At 50.3% G+C, this 15687-nt stretch overlaps 1 pseudogene; it reads right to left on the bottom strand.

Moving 5' to 3' along the window:
- LOC135891989 (adhesion G protein-coupled receptor E3-like) overlaps nucleotides 1–15687 on the bottom strand; it is a 209678-nt pseudogene that overhangs the window by 140500 nt on the left and 53491 nt on the right.

The raw sequence follows: 15687 nt of genomic DNA, 5'->3' as shown, positions 1-15687 counted from the left end.
ATTTAAGATACGCAAATTCAGCTACGCGAATAGCGTAGCTGAATTCGACGTATCGGAGCCAACTTACCCCGCTGTGAGGATGGCGGCAAAATCGACCTCTGCGGCTCCCCGTCGACGGCGCTTACTCCCACCTCCACTGGTGGAGTAAGAGCGTCGATTCGGGGATCGATTGTCACGTCCCGACGAGACGCGATAATTCGATCCCAGAGAGATCGATTTCTACCTGCCGATTCAGGCGGGTAGTGTAGACCTAGCCATAGAATATCAGGGTTGGAAGGGACCTCAGGAGGTCATGTAGTCCAACCCCCTGCTCAAAGCAAGACCAATCCCCAACTAAATCATCCCAGCCAGGACTTTGTCAAGCCTGACGTTAAAAACCTCTAAGGAAGGAGATTCCACCACCTCCCTAGGTAACCCATTCCAGTGCTTCACCACCCTCCTAGTGAAAAAGTTTTTCCTAATATCCAACCTAAACCTCCCCCACTGCAACTTGAGACCATTACTCCTTGTTCTGTCATCTGCTACCACTGAGAACTGTGTGGGCAAGCGGCGGGAGGGTCTGCCATGTTCGCCCCCTGCCCGGCGGGGGGCCGACCTCAAAGACCCACACGCGCCGCGCTCCGACTGCCCAGACGGTCAGAAGCGCGGTTGCCGGGTTCGCCCCCTGCTGGGGGGGGGGTTGGGGCCAACCTCACAGCCCCGCGCGCACCGCGCGCCGGCCGCCCAGATGGCAGGGCCGGCCAGAGGGGGGGCAAGTGGGACAATTTGCCCTGGGCCCCGCAGGGGCCCCCAGGAGTATGTCAGAGGCTCCCCCCGCCTCCGTCTTCCCCCATCCCCCGGCGTCTCAGCTGGTAAGGGGGCTGGGCTGTGAGCTGCGGCCGAGCAGTGGGAGCTCAGGCCCCTCTGGAGACACCATGGGGCCGCTCCTGGATGCGGCGCGCTGAGGCTCCTGGAGATGGGGTAAGCGGCATGGTAAGGGGCCGGGCACCCCCCCGACTTCATCCCCCACAACCCTGACCCCCAGTTCTGAGCCCAGCCCCACTGAGCTGGGCACCCCCCTGACCCCATCCCCCACAGCTCTGACCCCCAGCTCCGAGCCCAGCCCCTCTGAGCCGGGTACCCCCCCCGACCCCATCCCCCCCACAGCCCTGACCCCCAGCTCCAAGCCCAGCCCCTCTGAGCCAGACACCCCCCGATCCCATCTCCCCACATCCCTGAGCCCAGCCCCTGTGAGCCGGGCACCCCCCGACCCAAAGCCCAGCTACCCACCCAGCCCTGTGCAACAGCAGCACCACCCCCAGGCAGTGACAGCCCATTGGCACCAACCATCACCCAGCAACAGCCCATTATGTAATTGCAAATGTATACATACCATTAAAGCATTTAATGTTTTTAAATAATGTGTTTAGTGTATTTTCAAATTATTTTTTGAATGTATTTTACTAGTTATTTTTTACATTTCCAAATACATTACTATAGTATTGCAACTTTTTTTTATGGAAGGGGCCCCTGAAATTGCTTTGCCCCAGGCCCCCTGAATCCTCTGGATGGCCCTGCGGCTACTGCGCTGGTTGCTCCCAGGGCGGCCTCCGTAGTGATGGGGAGAGGGGGGGTTTGAACTGTCTGTGGGCAGCCAGGAAATCCCCAGGGGAGACGTGTGTGTGTGTGTTTTGCACCTGCCCTGCCCCGACTGCTGCCCCCTTCCCTGGTCCAGGGACCTTACCTCTCCCTGGCCCCTATCACACTGCCCCCCCAGGGCTCCCTGTGTTTGTGTGTTGGACAGTCACATCCAATCCCTTCACACTGCCCCCCTTTCCCCTCCCTGGCTTAGTTCATAGCCCCAGAAAATCCCTTCAAACTGTCCCCCTTGTCCCCTCCCCTTATTTCATGGGGGGATGACGAACAGAGCGGGCGGGTGGGCAGGTAGTGGCGGCGAGGCTTTATACTTGGGGGGGTGAGGAGGCGAGCGGCGAGTTGGTGGCTGGAGGGAGGCGTCCATTCTCAGTATTTTAATTTTTGGTAATTTTTGGTGTGCAGTAATATAGTGACCCCTGGGGGGGTTGAAGAGCGGTGTAATGGTGGGGCCGAGCAGGGAGGGGGCAGGTCCTATTTTACTGCTGTGATCTGGTTACCCTATGCGCGCCGTTTCTTTCCCCCTCTACAAGCTTCCACACACTGTCAGTGCCTTGCTAGTGTGCCACGTGCCGTGAGATATCTCGTCTCTTTGTGTGTGACTGTGAGCAGGAGAGGCGCCAGGGTTTTTGCCACCCTGGGCGGCAGCGCTCCTCCTCTGAGCATTCGGTGGCGGGGGTCCTTCCGCTCCGCGTCTTCGGGGACTCCTGGAGTGAGTGAAGGACCCACTGCCGAATTTCCGCCAAAGACCCGGAGCGGAAGGACCCCCGCCCCCAAATTTCCGCCGAGGGCAGCAAAATGCCGCCCCCCAAATCCTGCCGCCCTAGGCGACCGCCTAGGGTCGCCTAGTGGAAGCGCCGGCCCTGACTGAGTGTTTCCCTTGTATGTGAATTTATTCAACAAAATCTTGAGCTTCATAATGACTACCATGAGTGAAAAGAAAAAGAGAAAAAGAGAATCAGAGCACAGAGTTTTCAACACTGAATGGATGAATAAATACTTACGTACTGTTTCCAAAGACAAAATACTGTGCCTCGTGTGTCGCGAAACGTTAGCCGTTCCGAAAGAATACAACCTTCGGCGGCACTTTGAAACTAAACATCCCAATCTTGCCAAATTGAACCCAAATGAAAAAATAATTAAAGGAGCCAGTTTAGCGAAAAACCTTAGTGGACAACAGCAAACTTTCAAGAAAGTGAGCACTGAGGACGATACAGTTACTAAAGTAAGCTTTCAAATTTCTAAGGAAATTGCTGCTGCTGGGAAATACTTCACAGAAGGCGAGTTTTTAAAAAAGTGTATGTTGATTGCTGTATCTGAGTTATGTCCAGAAAAGAGGGGAATATTTGAGAATATCAGTCTATCACACAAGACTGTACAGAGAAGAATAGCTGACATTTCTACCAATCTAAGTGATCAGTTAAAGCAGAGAGTCAGTGAATTCTGCTTTTACTCCCTAGCTATGCATGAAAGCACCGATTTAAAAGACACCGCCCAACTTCTTATTTTTATTAGAGGGATTGATAAAAACTTTGAAATTACTGAAGAACTTGTTGGCATGTGTTCCATGACGGGTCGCACAACCGGAAAAGAAATCTCCAGTGAAGTGATAAAGTGCATGAATGATAAGTTGGGATTAGATCTCACAAACTTGGTGGCCATTTGTACTGATGGTGCTCCAGCTATGTGCAGAAAAAATGTTGGAGCAGTTACTCTTCTTGAAGAATTTATCGGGAGAGAAATAGCCAAACATCACTGCATTATACATCAGCAGGTTTTGTGTAGCAAAGACTTAAAATTTGAGCATGTAATGTCAGTGGTAGTTTCCATTGTAAACTACATCCATTCTAGAGGACTAAAACATAGGACATTTCAAGCCCTTCTTGGAGGGGAAGAGCTAGCTAAGGGCCTAAAACCAGTACCAGGGCTGCAGAGGGGCAGCCCAGCTATAGAGAGAGGCAGCAGGTCCAAACCCAACCTTGCCTGTGATGAGTGGCTTATACTGCAGTCTGCCCCAGGGAGCAGGGGCTAGTTGGTGACTGGCAGTAGCCTTATACTGAGGCGAGGTGGGGATTAGAGGGTTGGGGGTTCCCCAGAGAGGGGAGACCTAGAGGCAGAGTGTGGGGGTATTGCCAGGGGGCAGCACCCCAGATCAAAGGGCACCAGGGTCCGGGAGGGACACGGGGCCAGCGGCAGCGGGACACCAGCCTGCAGAGGGCGCTCCAACGGCTGGATGAGCTAATTCCCGAGAAGACCAGCAGGAGGCGCCGCCGGGGTGAGTCCTGCTTGCTTACACGGGGGCTGGGCGGCGCTGGGGGTGTGTGTTTCAGCAGGGCAGGTGGGGTTCGGCCCTCAGCTATTTTCTTTGGAGTAATATGGCCCTCACCACTTTACGAGTTGTGCAGGCCTGTCTAGATCCATCCTCTTCAGGTAGTTGAAAGCAGCTATCAAATCCCCCCTCATTCTTCTCTTCTGCAGACAAACAATAGCAGTTCCCTCAGTCTCTCCTCATAAGTCATGTGCTCCAGACCCCTAATCATTTTTGTTGCCCTCTACTGGACACTTTCCAATTTTTCCACATCCTTCTTGTAATGTGGGGCCCAAAACTGGACACAGTACTCCATATGAAGCCTCACCTCACCAATGTTGAATCGAAGGGAATGATCATGTCCCTCGATCTGCTGGCAATGCCCCTACTTATACAGCCCAAAATGCCGTTAGCCTTCTTGGCAACAAGGGCACACTGTTGACTCATATCCAGCTTCTTGTCCACTGTATCCCCAGGTCCTTTTCTGCAGAACTGCTGCCTAGTCATTTGATCCCTAGTCTGTAGTGGTGCATGGGATTCTTCCGTCCTAAGTGCAGGACTCTGCATTTGTCCTGGTTGAACCTCATCAGATTTCTTTTGGCCCAATCCTCTAATTTGTCTAGGTCCCTCTGTATCCTATCCCTACCCTCCTGCGCATCTACCACTCCTCCCAGTTTAGTGTCATCTGCAAACTTGCTGAGGGTGCAGTCCATGCCACCCTCCAGATCATTAGTGCCTCTCTATGCTAAAGTAAGGACTGTCAGATTCTGTAGGCCAGGTGGCTAATACAGTCTTACCTTGTTTTGAAAAGGCTGCCTGGCATTACTGCAAATACTCACTGAGAGCATTGTTCCCTGAAGGAGTAAAGAACAAACCTCCCACTGGAATCTGGCTCCGCTGGACTTACTACAGGGAGCCATGGAAAATGACGGGGATTGCTGGCACCCAAAGGCCTAGTTTTGGAGGCCCCGGATCTGCCCCCATGGAACTGTGTAGGTCCTTGGGGCCCAGCACCCTACAGGGATCTCTCCAAAGGGACTGGTTACAGGCTGCTGCATACACCAGACCCTGTGAATCCATGACACCCTGCCCCAGGGCATTGAGAAGCCACTCAGACTCCCGACTCCCAGATGTCTCCTACAGAGCATCAAAGGATGAGACTAGAATAGAAAAATTCAGTGCCTAGCTTCTATTCTCTGCACATCAATGAGGTCCGATTCCCTGATCGTAATCCTTATTTTCTAAGTCCTAGGATAAATCCAGGGTAACTCCAATAAAAGTAAATCAATGGAGTCATTCCAAATTTACACCAGTGTAACTGAGATTAGGGTCAGACTCATACAAAGGTGCTTAGACTCCTTTATTTAGTAATATCTCCCTGTGTTGTTTATTGCCATATCTTAGATTTTAAACAAGTTTTGTTCATCTTCTCTCAAGTGTTTTTCCTCCTTGGACTGTTCTGGTTTTCTAACACCAGCAAGTGCCCAGAGGACAAACAGAATTGGTAAGTTCTCCGGTTAGTGAAAGATAATGCCATGTGTAAAGTTTCTGTGCCCATAATAAGTGAGTCCCATATAGAGTGTCTGCAATGAAACTGGTATTGGCTTGGCAGCTCTTAGCAGCATTATCTGGACTCTAATGTGGGGCTTCATTGCATCTGGGTCATGAGGAGTAGCGGAATGCCCAAAGGGGTGGATACACCTCAGGTTCTAAACAGGCCCTGAATGGAAATCTCAAACTTTTGAGAAGAGGAAAGATTGGGTGTCAGGGATAATTCATCCTTCTCTGTGTTTGTTTATTCATCCACTCCCTCTTTCTCCCTCTGTCACTCCTTAGGGTATTCCAGTTTGTCTGCTCACACTCTGTCCCATGGTGGACAAGAACCTCTTTCTTCTGCTATGTCCCACCGAGAGGTCTTTTAATAGTGTCACTAGGCCATACTGAAAAGCCAGAGGTGGGCCCAGAAAGTGTTAGCTGGAGACTTCCTATACTGGACTGCAGTACCTGGAGGTCTGTCAGAAAGGAGTGAGGGAGAATCAAGTAGCAGTAACTCTGGGTCTGTCCTTTTGACAGTTTCCCCTTTAAGAAGCTGTTAGTATTACAGGATTGCAAATGAAAATTGAGATCACGATCAATTTCATGTAGAAACTAGAAGCACTGGGAAATCCTACAAATGGAGCTAAATTCTGAGAGGCATTGAGGACCAGCAGCCAGGGCCAGCCCTAGATCAAATGGCATGCCCCCACCCCTCCAATTGTTAAACTTTTAAATACATTATTTTTTATTGCATTTGTAGCCCATTTCATTACTTTTATGCATTTGTATGCATGATTTATCCCTATCTCATAAGACTAGCTGGTGTTACTAGGGTTGCCAGGCGTTTGGTTTTTGACCGGAACGCCCAGTCGAAAAGGGACCCTGGCGGCTCCCGACAGCACCGCTGACCGGGCCATTAAAAGTCCGGTCGGCGGCGCAGTGGGGCTAAGGCAGTTTCCCTGCCTGCCCTGGCTCTGCGCAGCTCCCCGGAAGCAGCCGGCATATCCGGCCCATAGGTGCAGTGGCGATCAGCGAAGCTCCGAGTGCTGCCACTGCTCCCAGCACCAGCTCCGCAGCTCCGATTGGCCGGGAACTGTGGCTGATGGGAGCTCTGGGGGTGGCAGCTGCGGGTGCGGGAACCATGCAAAGCCACCTGGCTGCGTCTCTGCCTAGGGCCCGAACATTCCGGCCACTTCCGGGAGCAGCGCGGAGCCAGGGCAGGCAGCAGCTGGGAGCTCAGGCACCAATGGGGAGCTGCCTGAGGTAAGCGCCTCCCGGCCAGAGCCCCAACCCTGAACCCATTATCCCAGGTTGTACCTATCCTATCCTGTACCCTATCCTGTACCCAAGCTCCCTCCCCCAGCCCGCATCCCCTTTCACATCCCTATGTCCTGCTCCAGCCCTGATCCTTCTCTTTCACTCCAAACCCTTTGGTGCCAGCCCGGAGCCCACTCCTGCATCCCAAACCCCTCATCCCTAGCCCAACCCCAGAGCCTGCACCACCAGCCAAAGCACTCACCCGCTCCGTCACCCCAACCCCAACCCCCTGCCCCAGCCCAGTGAAAGTGACTGGGGGCGGGGGAGTGCAAGCGGTGGAGGGAGGGGGGCTGGAGTGAGTGGGGGCAGGGCCTTGGGGAAGGGGTGGGGCCAGGTTTTGTGCAATTAGAACGTTGCCAACCCTAGGTGATACCCAGCTCCTTATATACTCGCGAGGGCATGGCTGACAACATTCTTGGAGGCTGGATGAAAGTGTAGTTCTCAGAAAGTCTGGAAGGTTCCATGAGATCCTATAAAGGTCCAGAAAATTCTAGACTAGTGAAAAATGAATCCACATGCGGAATACCTGAAACATTTTACTTCAACCATTCTCTTTTCCCTTTTGTCGCTAATAACAAAAACAGCACCCCAAGCCCAGCGCCCCCCACTCCTGTCACCCCAGGTGGTTACCAGGGTCACCTGCCCCTAAATCCAGCCCTGCCGCCACCTCCCATTGAGGCTAAGAAAGATGGGCCTGATTCTCTTCTCACATACATCAATGTAAATCAGGAGTAATGCACTGAAATCAATGGCAGTCATATGGTGTAAGGGACAGGAGAAGGAGGCCCAGCATTTCACAATATCTCCCCTCACTGATCGTATTAAAGGGCCTGAAGGTAGACAGCCATATTCTCAGCTAGTGGAAATTTGAGAAGCTATCTTACATTTGGTCTTAATTTTGTTTCCATTCAGGGCAGAGAGAGAGAGCTCTAGGAGTGAGGATAAAATTTTTATTGGGAGATACGATGTTTCTGGATCTTTTTATAAAGATGTCAGCTGGCTGTAATGGGCAGAATCCTCATCTGTTGTAAATCAGCAAAGGTCTGTTGTAGTCAGTGGTGCTACACTGATTTACACTAGCTGAGGATCTGGCCCTATATAACTAAAAGGGAAATAAAGGAAACTTATTATATGAAAGTTTTATTTAACTTTTTAAATTGTAATTTTATTTATCTGTTTCTTATGTGTGTTTAATAAAAGGTTTTCTCTCTCTCTCTCTCTCTCTCTCTCTCTCTCTCTGTATATATATATTTAATGGTGGTGGTTGCAACAGGAGAAGGTGCCAGTGATAACTTAACACAAGACCCCAAATCACACGTATGTGTTTAATGTTGTAACAGTACAAAAGGGTTTTATTATCACCTCAGCCCAATAGGCCCAAGGCACCTACCCTTATCAACACAACAGACAAAGGTTCTATTCCCAACGCTGGGAAGGGTTGTAGGTTTTAATGGTTAAAGCACAAGAGATTGAGAGTCAGGAAATCTGGGTTCTATTCTTAGTTCTACTGCTGATTTGTGGGGTTACATTGAGCAAGCTCCTAACCCTCTCTGTGCCTTAGTTTCCCCCTCAGTGCAATGGGGACTGTAATATTGACCCATCTCCTGGTGGGACTGAGAATTATTTAATGTCTGTCTGTAAAGTATTTTGAGCTTAGACAGGAGGTGCTAGGGAAGGGCAAACAATTATTCTTAGAGCTGAGTCCAAATCATTAAATGTGCATCTGGATCTGAAATTTTTCAGTGTTTCCATTAGTATTTGGATCCAGGATTCTGGTTCTAAACTATTATAGAGATCAGGGACAATCATGGAGTTCTGATCCAGATTGGAACATTTCCCAAAGTCGTGTTTGGTTCCAAGGTCAAAGAGAAAAACAAATCCTCCCCCCCTAGATTTGAAAGTACCTTCTTTCCTCATTGTTCCTTCTGGTCAGGTGCCAACTAGGTTATTTGACCTACTTAACCCCTTACAGGTAGAGCGATTCAGTACAGCTGTCAAGGAGGGATTTTATGCTAGCCTTCTCTCTATATCTATGACATAGCCACTGGAGCAGAGACGGGGATTGTGTCCTGAAACAAAAAATGGATTACACTGAAACCTTGAACACAGTCCCAGAGCCAGGTGTGGACCCCAGTTGTACCAGTGTGAATCCAGAGACACTCCATAAGAATCCATGGAGTTAATCCTGATTTACACAGGTGTAAACACTCAGATACCATGGTGATGGGTGTCGAATAAGAACCTGGGGGGATAGAGCGAGAGAGATGTGAGCAAGTCTGGCCTGCTGGTGCCAACAGAGTGTGCAGATTACTCTCTCTCTGGCAGATTCGTGCAGTATTGATGGAGAGCCAGAGACTCAGCTGATGTAAATTGGCTTAGCTGCATTGAAAGAACTACGCTGATTTACACCATCCGAGGATCTCGCCTGGAGTGTCTAGAAGAAGCCACACCCTTCTTAGTGGAAGTTCCTCATTTTAGAGGAGGGAGAAGGGAGAGGGGATTCTCAGGACTTTGTACACAGGAAGAAGGTCATTTGTTTCTTATTCACCAGAACCACAAACCCATCCTGGGACCTGGGAGTCGAGCTGGGATCATTAGTGGGATGAGGTCTGTAGATATATGGCAGATGCTCAGGGCAGCTTAGTGTCACTGGGGAGGGGCGATGGGTCTGAACTCCCTGTCGGGGAGTTCTGTAGCCATCTGGGTTGAATGCTGCAGAAATAGCCACCACCAGGGCTGGGAATCCATAGCCGAACAGGTACATGAATCTCTTCTTGAACCGGCTGGCGCTGGTATAATTCACGACCTTCAGGTTCCTGATGGTGAGGAAGAGGTGCAGCCCCTCCAGGAACATCCGGGTGAAGCAGGCCAGGAAGAGGTAGTGTAGGAAGCCAGCAATGACAGCACACACCACCTGGTGGAGACAGAGAGCCCAGGGACACTGCGGCGGGGAAGGGAAATGCTGAGTATGGGGGAGGCCTGCCTGGGAGGGTCACACCGGGATTCTTGTTAGCACGGCCCTCCAATTATAGCGCTCCGTGACCCAGAGATGGCAGGTTCCTCGGTCTATGGAGGGTCCTGCGGCTGCACATTGCTGATGCAGGAAAGGAGCAGAGATTAGTGGTTAGAGCACCGGAGCAGGGCTCAGGGGATCCTGGTTCTGTTCCCAGCCCTGCCACAGATTCCCTGGGTGATAGTGGGCACGTTACTTAGTCTCCCTATGCCTCAATTCCTCTCCTGTGACATAGGGATAGAACAGGCCACACTCCTGGGGATGGGGAGATTGAGGCCAACTGTGCCCAGTGTGAAGAGGCCTAACAGGGGATGGAAACATCCCCCCCGGGAACCTCCCCGTGTCCTGCACAGCTCAGAATCCAGGGAGAACAAGGGGTGCAAAGCCACACACCCCAGTCCTGCTGTGAATGGAGGAACAGAGCAGGGGAGAATCAGGCCATATCTGACTGCGGGTGCGGGTCACCAGGGTAAAGAAGAGCAGGTCGGCCAGGAAGAGGCAGAGCTGCAGGTGGAGGGAGGTGCTGACGTTGCAGATGGAACAGCACAGGAGGAAGGTGAGGATGGCGAGGAGGAGGCACAGCAGGGAAAGGGTCATTCCCACATAGGTGATGACAGTCAGTGGGTTACTCTCCTGAAACACAGCAAAGAGAGAATCACCAGTGACCCCAGTCTAGCCCCCTCAGCCCTGAGATCCTGAGGTTCCTACTCAGACTTTGCCCCACCAAAGCCACCAATGGCTCAGGGTCCAGCCCTTTGAGCTGAGTCTGAGAGTGAGACACCTCCACTGTGGTGGGACCCATAAGGAGAGCGAAGCTGGAGGGACGGTCACAGCTGCAGGTGGTGTGAGTGCTCTTTGTGTGCAGAATGGTGCAGCCAGCTGGAGACCAGGTGCCTTTCCCAGTGATGAATTTCCAGTGGATGCAGAGAGCCTCTTCCTTGGCTGTCTTTGCCTGGAAACACAATAGCACCATCATCATCCTCACAAGATCACTGAGACAATGTTGTTTCTGTTATTGTGTGTATATCCCATGCAGTAACAAACCCAAGGGCACGTAGTGCCCCATGGCTCTCCCCATGCAGCACCCAGTGCCCATGGGTCATTTTATGATGACAGTGGAGAGAGAACTTAGAGCTACCTGAGAGCCCTTGTTATCTAGCAGCACCAGAGGGCATGTGGCACATGGCTGAGCCATTCTCATTCCATCTAACAGAGCGCAGAGGTACAACTGCCCCCTCAGCTCATTTCTGTATCAAAGAAAGCACTGTTTCATGCTGATTCCCTGAACCCCATGAGCTATAGGAAGCTGTTTTCATATTAGTCTGGATCAGGGGTGATCCAGGCAGAGCTGTTACCCTGGAGCACTTTCCACTGTGAATCATAACCCAGTGTGACACAGTAAGAACCCTCGTAACCTCCCCCAGTAAAACAGCCCCAGTGCATCAGGAATAAGGAGGTCTCTCCTCTTCTCAGACCCAGTGGGAGCCCAGAAAGGCAGCACAATCCAAACGCTCAGTAGGTGAGCCCCAGACAGGGAGCAAAGTAAGGGGATCTCCACACACCTCTGTCATAAACATACAAATAAGGGTAGCATAAAGTTCCTCCTGGTCAGCTGTATGGAATCTTTACCTGTAAGGGGTTAAGAAGCTCAAATAACCTGGTTGGCACCTGGCCAGAAGGACCAATAAGGAAAGAAGATACTTTCAAATAGGGGGAGTGGGGAGGTTTTGTTGGTGCTCTCTTTGTTTGATCCCTCTCCAGATGGAGAGAGAGACCAGGCAGGTAAAATGTCTCCTGAAAACATACCTGAAATGATCCATCTAAGATTACAAAAATTGTAAGTAAGGCTAAGGAAATGCGTTAGATTATCTTTGGTTTTAGCTTGTGAATTTTCCCTATGCTAAGAGGTAGTTTTATTCCCATTTTTGTAACTGTGAAACTAAGCCAGAGGGGAATCCTCTGTGTTTTAAATCTTTTAAAGCTTAGGGGGTCTTTCTTGCAGGGCCCCACATCTGTACCTCAGAGTTCAGAGTGTGTGTGGGGGGGAACCCTGACATGGTGGCAGAGCGGTGTGATCATTTTGAATCAGAAGCACAGACCTCAGGATTTTAAAAGGACACATTTTTGTTTTGGCTGCTTGAAAACCGGGGAGGTGTGTTTTTTTTTTAAAGACACTTTTTTTAAAGCTGAGAGCAGCTGGAGTTCTTTTTCTTTGCCTGAGGGCAGAGTAGTTAAGTTACAGCAAGGGAATTCACAAGCTGTTGTTTTTTTTCTAGCTCTCAGGCTAGGCTAGGCTAAGGGAAGGAAGGTTAGCAAAGATGACGGAAAGTGAGGTCCAGAAGAAACTGGAATTAGCCAGATTGGAAGCTGAAGAAAAACAGAAGGAACATGAAAGACAGATGGACTTAAAGAGCTTGGAGCTGGAGGGGGAAGATAGGAAAGAGGCAAAACGCTTGGAGATGGATTCAAAGCGCTTGGAGATGTAAATGGAGGCAAAACGCTTGATGAAACGCTTGCAGTCGGTGTTAGAGCTGAAGCGCTTTGAGCTGGAAAGGGCTAAGCTGGGTCTACCAGATAACCCTAACAGTCCTTCTCCAGGTACCACTCACCATTCCAAGAAATTCCCCATCTACAAGGTAGGCGATGATACAGAGGCCTTCTTAGAAAATTTAAAAAGGGCCTGCCTTGGCTACAGCATCTCTACAGACCAGTATATGGTGGAGCTGAGGCCACAGCTCAGTGGACCCTTAGCAGAGGTGGCAGCTGAAATGCCTAAAGAATACATGAACACCTATGAACTTTTTTTAAAAAAAAAAAACAGAATTAGAATGGGGATAACACCCAAGCATGCCCGTCAGCGGTTCAGAGCCATAAGGTGAAAACCAGACGTGGCATTTTCCCGACATGCCTACCGTATTGTAAAAAATTGGGATGCCTGGATATCAGGAGCAAGTGTTAAATCTCTGGAAGATCTGTTTCTCCTAACACAAATGGAGCAGTTCTTAGATGGGAAGCCCAAAACAGTAATCGAGGCGGGGGAGATCGGAACCAAATGGGTGGAGGTGGTGGAAAAGAAAAAAGCTAGTAGCAATTGTAGCGGATATCAGAAGGGGCAACCCGAGACAACACCCTACCACCGGGGGCAGCCCAAGGCTCCACCTACACCCCAAGGAAAACCCCAAACACCTTATCGTCCCACCACACCTGTGTCCAGCAACCCACCTCACCCCAGTGACCAGTCAGCTGGACAATGTTTTAAATGTAACAAGCTGGGGGCATGTGAAGACCAACTGCCCCAAGAGACCCAACAGATTACAGTTCATTACACCGGCTCACACCAAAGATCCTCAGGCCCAGATGCCTCCCGGATACCCTCAGAGCAAAGGGAAACTGTCAGTGTGGGCGAGAAAAGGGTTATCGTGTGGAGGGACACTGGAGCACAGGTGTCAGCTATCCACCAATCCTTAGTGGACCCCAAATTCATCAACCCAGAGGCCCAAGTGACGATTCAACCTTTCAAATCTTAAGTTCCTGATGTCAGGTCTGGTCCATGCTGAAGGACAATGGCTTTGTGGCTAAGGCACAGGACTAGTACTCAGGAGATCTGGGTTCAGCTCCTGGCTCTGCTGTTGACTCTGAGTGCCCCGGGCAGATACCGTAATCTCTCTGCACCTCAGTTTCCTCTTAATCAAAGCAAGGGTAATCCTCCTTCCTCTATTTGGTTTGCAAGCGCTCGAGGAGAAGAAGTGTCTGTGAAGGAACTGGCACAATGGGGAGCTGATCTTGGCTACTGCTTCTAAGCACTAATGTAATACAAATACCAAAGTTTTAGTCTAGACATTTCCATAGTGTTGGCAGAAACGCTGAACAAAACACCCAACAAATGAATGAGCAGTTCAAAGGTACCTGCAGAGAGAAGTTCCTGCACCTCTCTCTGACTCCCGCAAACTCAGGGCTGCAGTTAAAGATGGGCACTTGGAGCAATGGAAAGAGAGGCACAGACATTAGAGCTTTTACATCAGATCAGATTGGGGGGAAAATCCCCTTATCTTCCCAACCGTGAAGGCTGCCCTCTGACTGCATGCCAGTCCTGTGCTGCCAATAGTCTAGTAAGTGCCTGCTGCAAAAATCCTCTCAACTTCCTCCCCCTCTCCCCCTGCCTTTCTCTCCCTCCATTGACACTCCCCTGTCTCCCTTTCCCTGCTCCTGTTCCTTTGATCCCTCATGTGACCCTGGTCTTCTGCCTCCCTTCAGCTGCTCAGAGTGTTTCACAAGGTGATGGAAGGAATTTAAGGCATACCCCTACAAACACAGGGGAGCTGCTGGCCTTGAGCCTGTGTATCAGCACTAGAGAGCACCCTGTCTGGGAGGGTGGAAGAAACTAATTCTTACCCCATCCTCACCTGCAAGCCAGCTTCATAGACCTCTTGATATGTTTCCATCTACCCCACAGACAGACCTGCTGGATACCCGCTGGGGGAGAACTCACCTTTATATGTGGTTTTGTTCTGTACCCAGGTCCCGACCCTAGTGGAAGGTGGAAGGGATGCAACCAGCTTCTAGTCCATTGTAATTCCCAGGTCCTTTTCTGCAGAACTGCTGCTTAGCCAGTCGGTCCCCAGCCTGTAGCAGTGCATGGGATTCTTCCTTCCTAAGTGCAGGACTCTGCGCTTGTCCTTGTTGAACCTCATCAGATTTATTTTGGCCCAATCCTCCAATTTCTCTAGGTCACTCTGTATCCTATCCCTACCCTCCAGCGTATCTACCTCTCCCCCCAGCTTAGTGTCATCTGCGAACTTGCTGAGGGTGCAATTCATCCCATCATCCAGATCATTAATAAAGATGTTGAACAAAACCGGCCCCAGGACCGACCCCTGGGGCACTCCGCTTGATACCGGCTGCCAACTAGACATCGAACCGTTGATCACTACCCATTGAGCCCGACAATCTAGCCAGCTTTCTATTCACCTTATAGTCCATTCATCCAGCCCATACTTCTTTAACTTGCTGGCAAGAATACTGTGGGAGACCATATCAAAAACTTTGCTAAAGTCAAGGTATATTCACGTCCACTGCTTTCCCCATATCCACAGAGCCAGTTATCTCATCATAGAAGGCAATTAGGTTGGTCAGGCATGACTTGCCCTTGGTGAATCCATGTTGACTGTTCCTGATCACCTTCCTCTCCTCCAATTGCTTCAAAATGGATTCCTGGAGGACCTGCTCCATGATTTTGCTGGGGACTGAAGTGAAGCTGACTGATCTGTAGTTCCCCGGGTTCTCTTTCTTCCCTTTTTAAAATCTGGGCACTATATTTGCCTGTTTCCAATCATCCGGGACCTCCCCCGAACGCCATGAGTTTTCAAAGATAATGGCCAGTGGCTCTGCAATCACATCCGCCAACTCACTCAGCACCCTTGGATGGATTAGATTTGGACCCAGGGACATGGGCATGTCCAGCTTTTCTAAATAGTCCTTAACCTGTTCTTTCACCACTGAGGGCTGCTCACCTCCTCTCCATACTGGGCTTCCAGTGCAGCAGTCTGGGGACTGACCTTGTCTGTGCAGAGCAAGGCAAAAAAAAGCATTGAGTACTTCAGCTTTTTCCACATCATCTGTCACTATATTGCCTTCCCCATTCAATAAGGGTCCCACACTTTCCCTGACCTTCTTCTTGTTGCTAATATACTTGTAGAAACCCTTCTTGTTACCCTTCACATCCCCTGCTAGCTGCAACTCCAATTGTATCTTGGCCTTCCTGAATACACCCCTGCATGCTCGAGCAATATTTTTATACTCCTCCCTAGTCATCTGTCCAAATTTCCACTTCTTGTAAGCTTCCTTTTTGAGTTTAAGCTCACCGAAGATTTCACTGTTAAGC

Source organism: Emys orbicularis, chromosome 19 (genome assembly GCF_028017835.1).
Source record: "Emys orbicularis isolate rEmyOrb1 chromosome 19, rEmyOrb1.hap1, whole genome shotgun sequence".
In the NCBI taxonomy this organism is placed as follows: domain Eukaryota; kingdom Metazoa; phylum Chordata; order Testudines; family Emydidae; genus Emys; species Emys orbicularis.
Note: the sequence above shows the minus strand (reverse complement) of the source record. Positions and strands in the feature narration are given on the sequence as shown.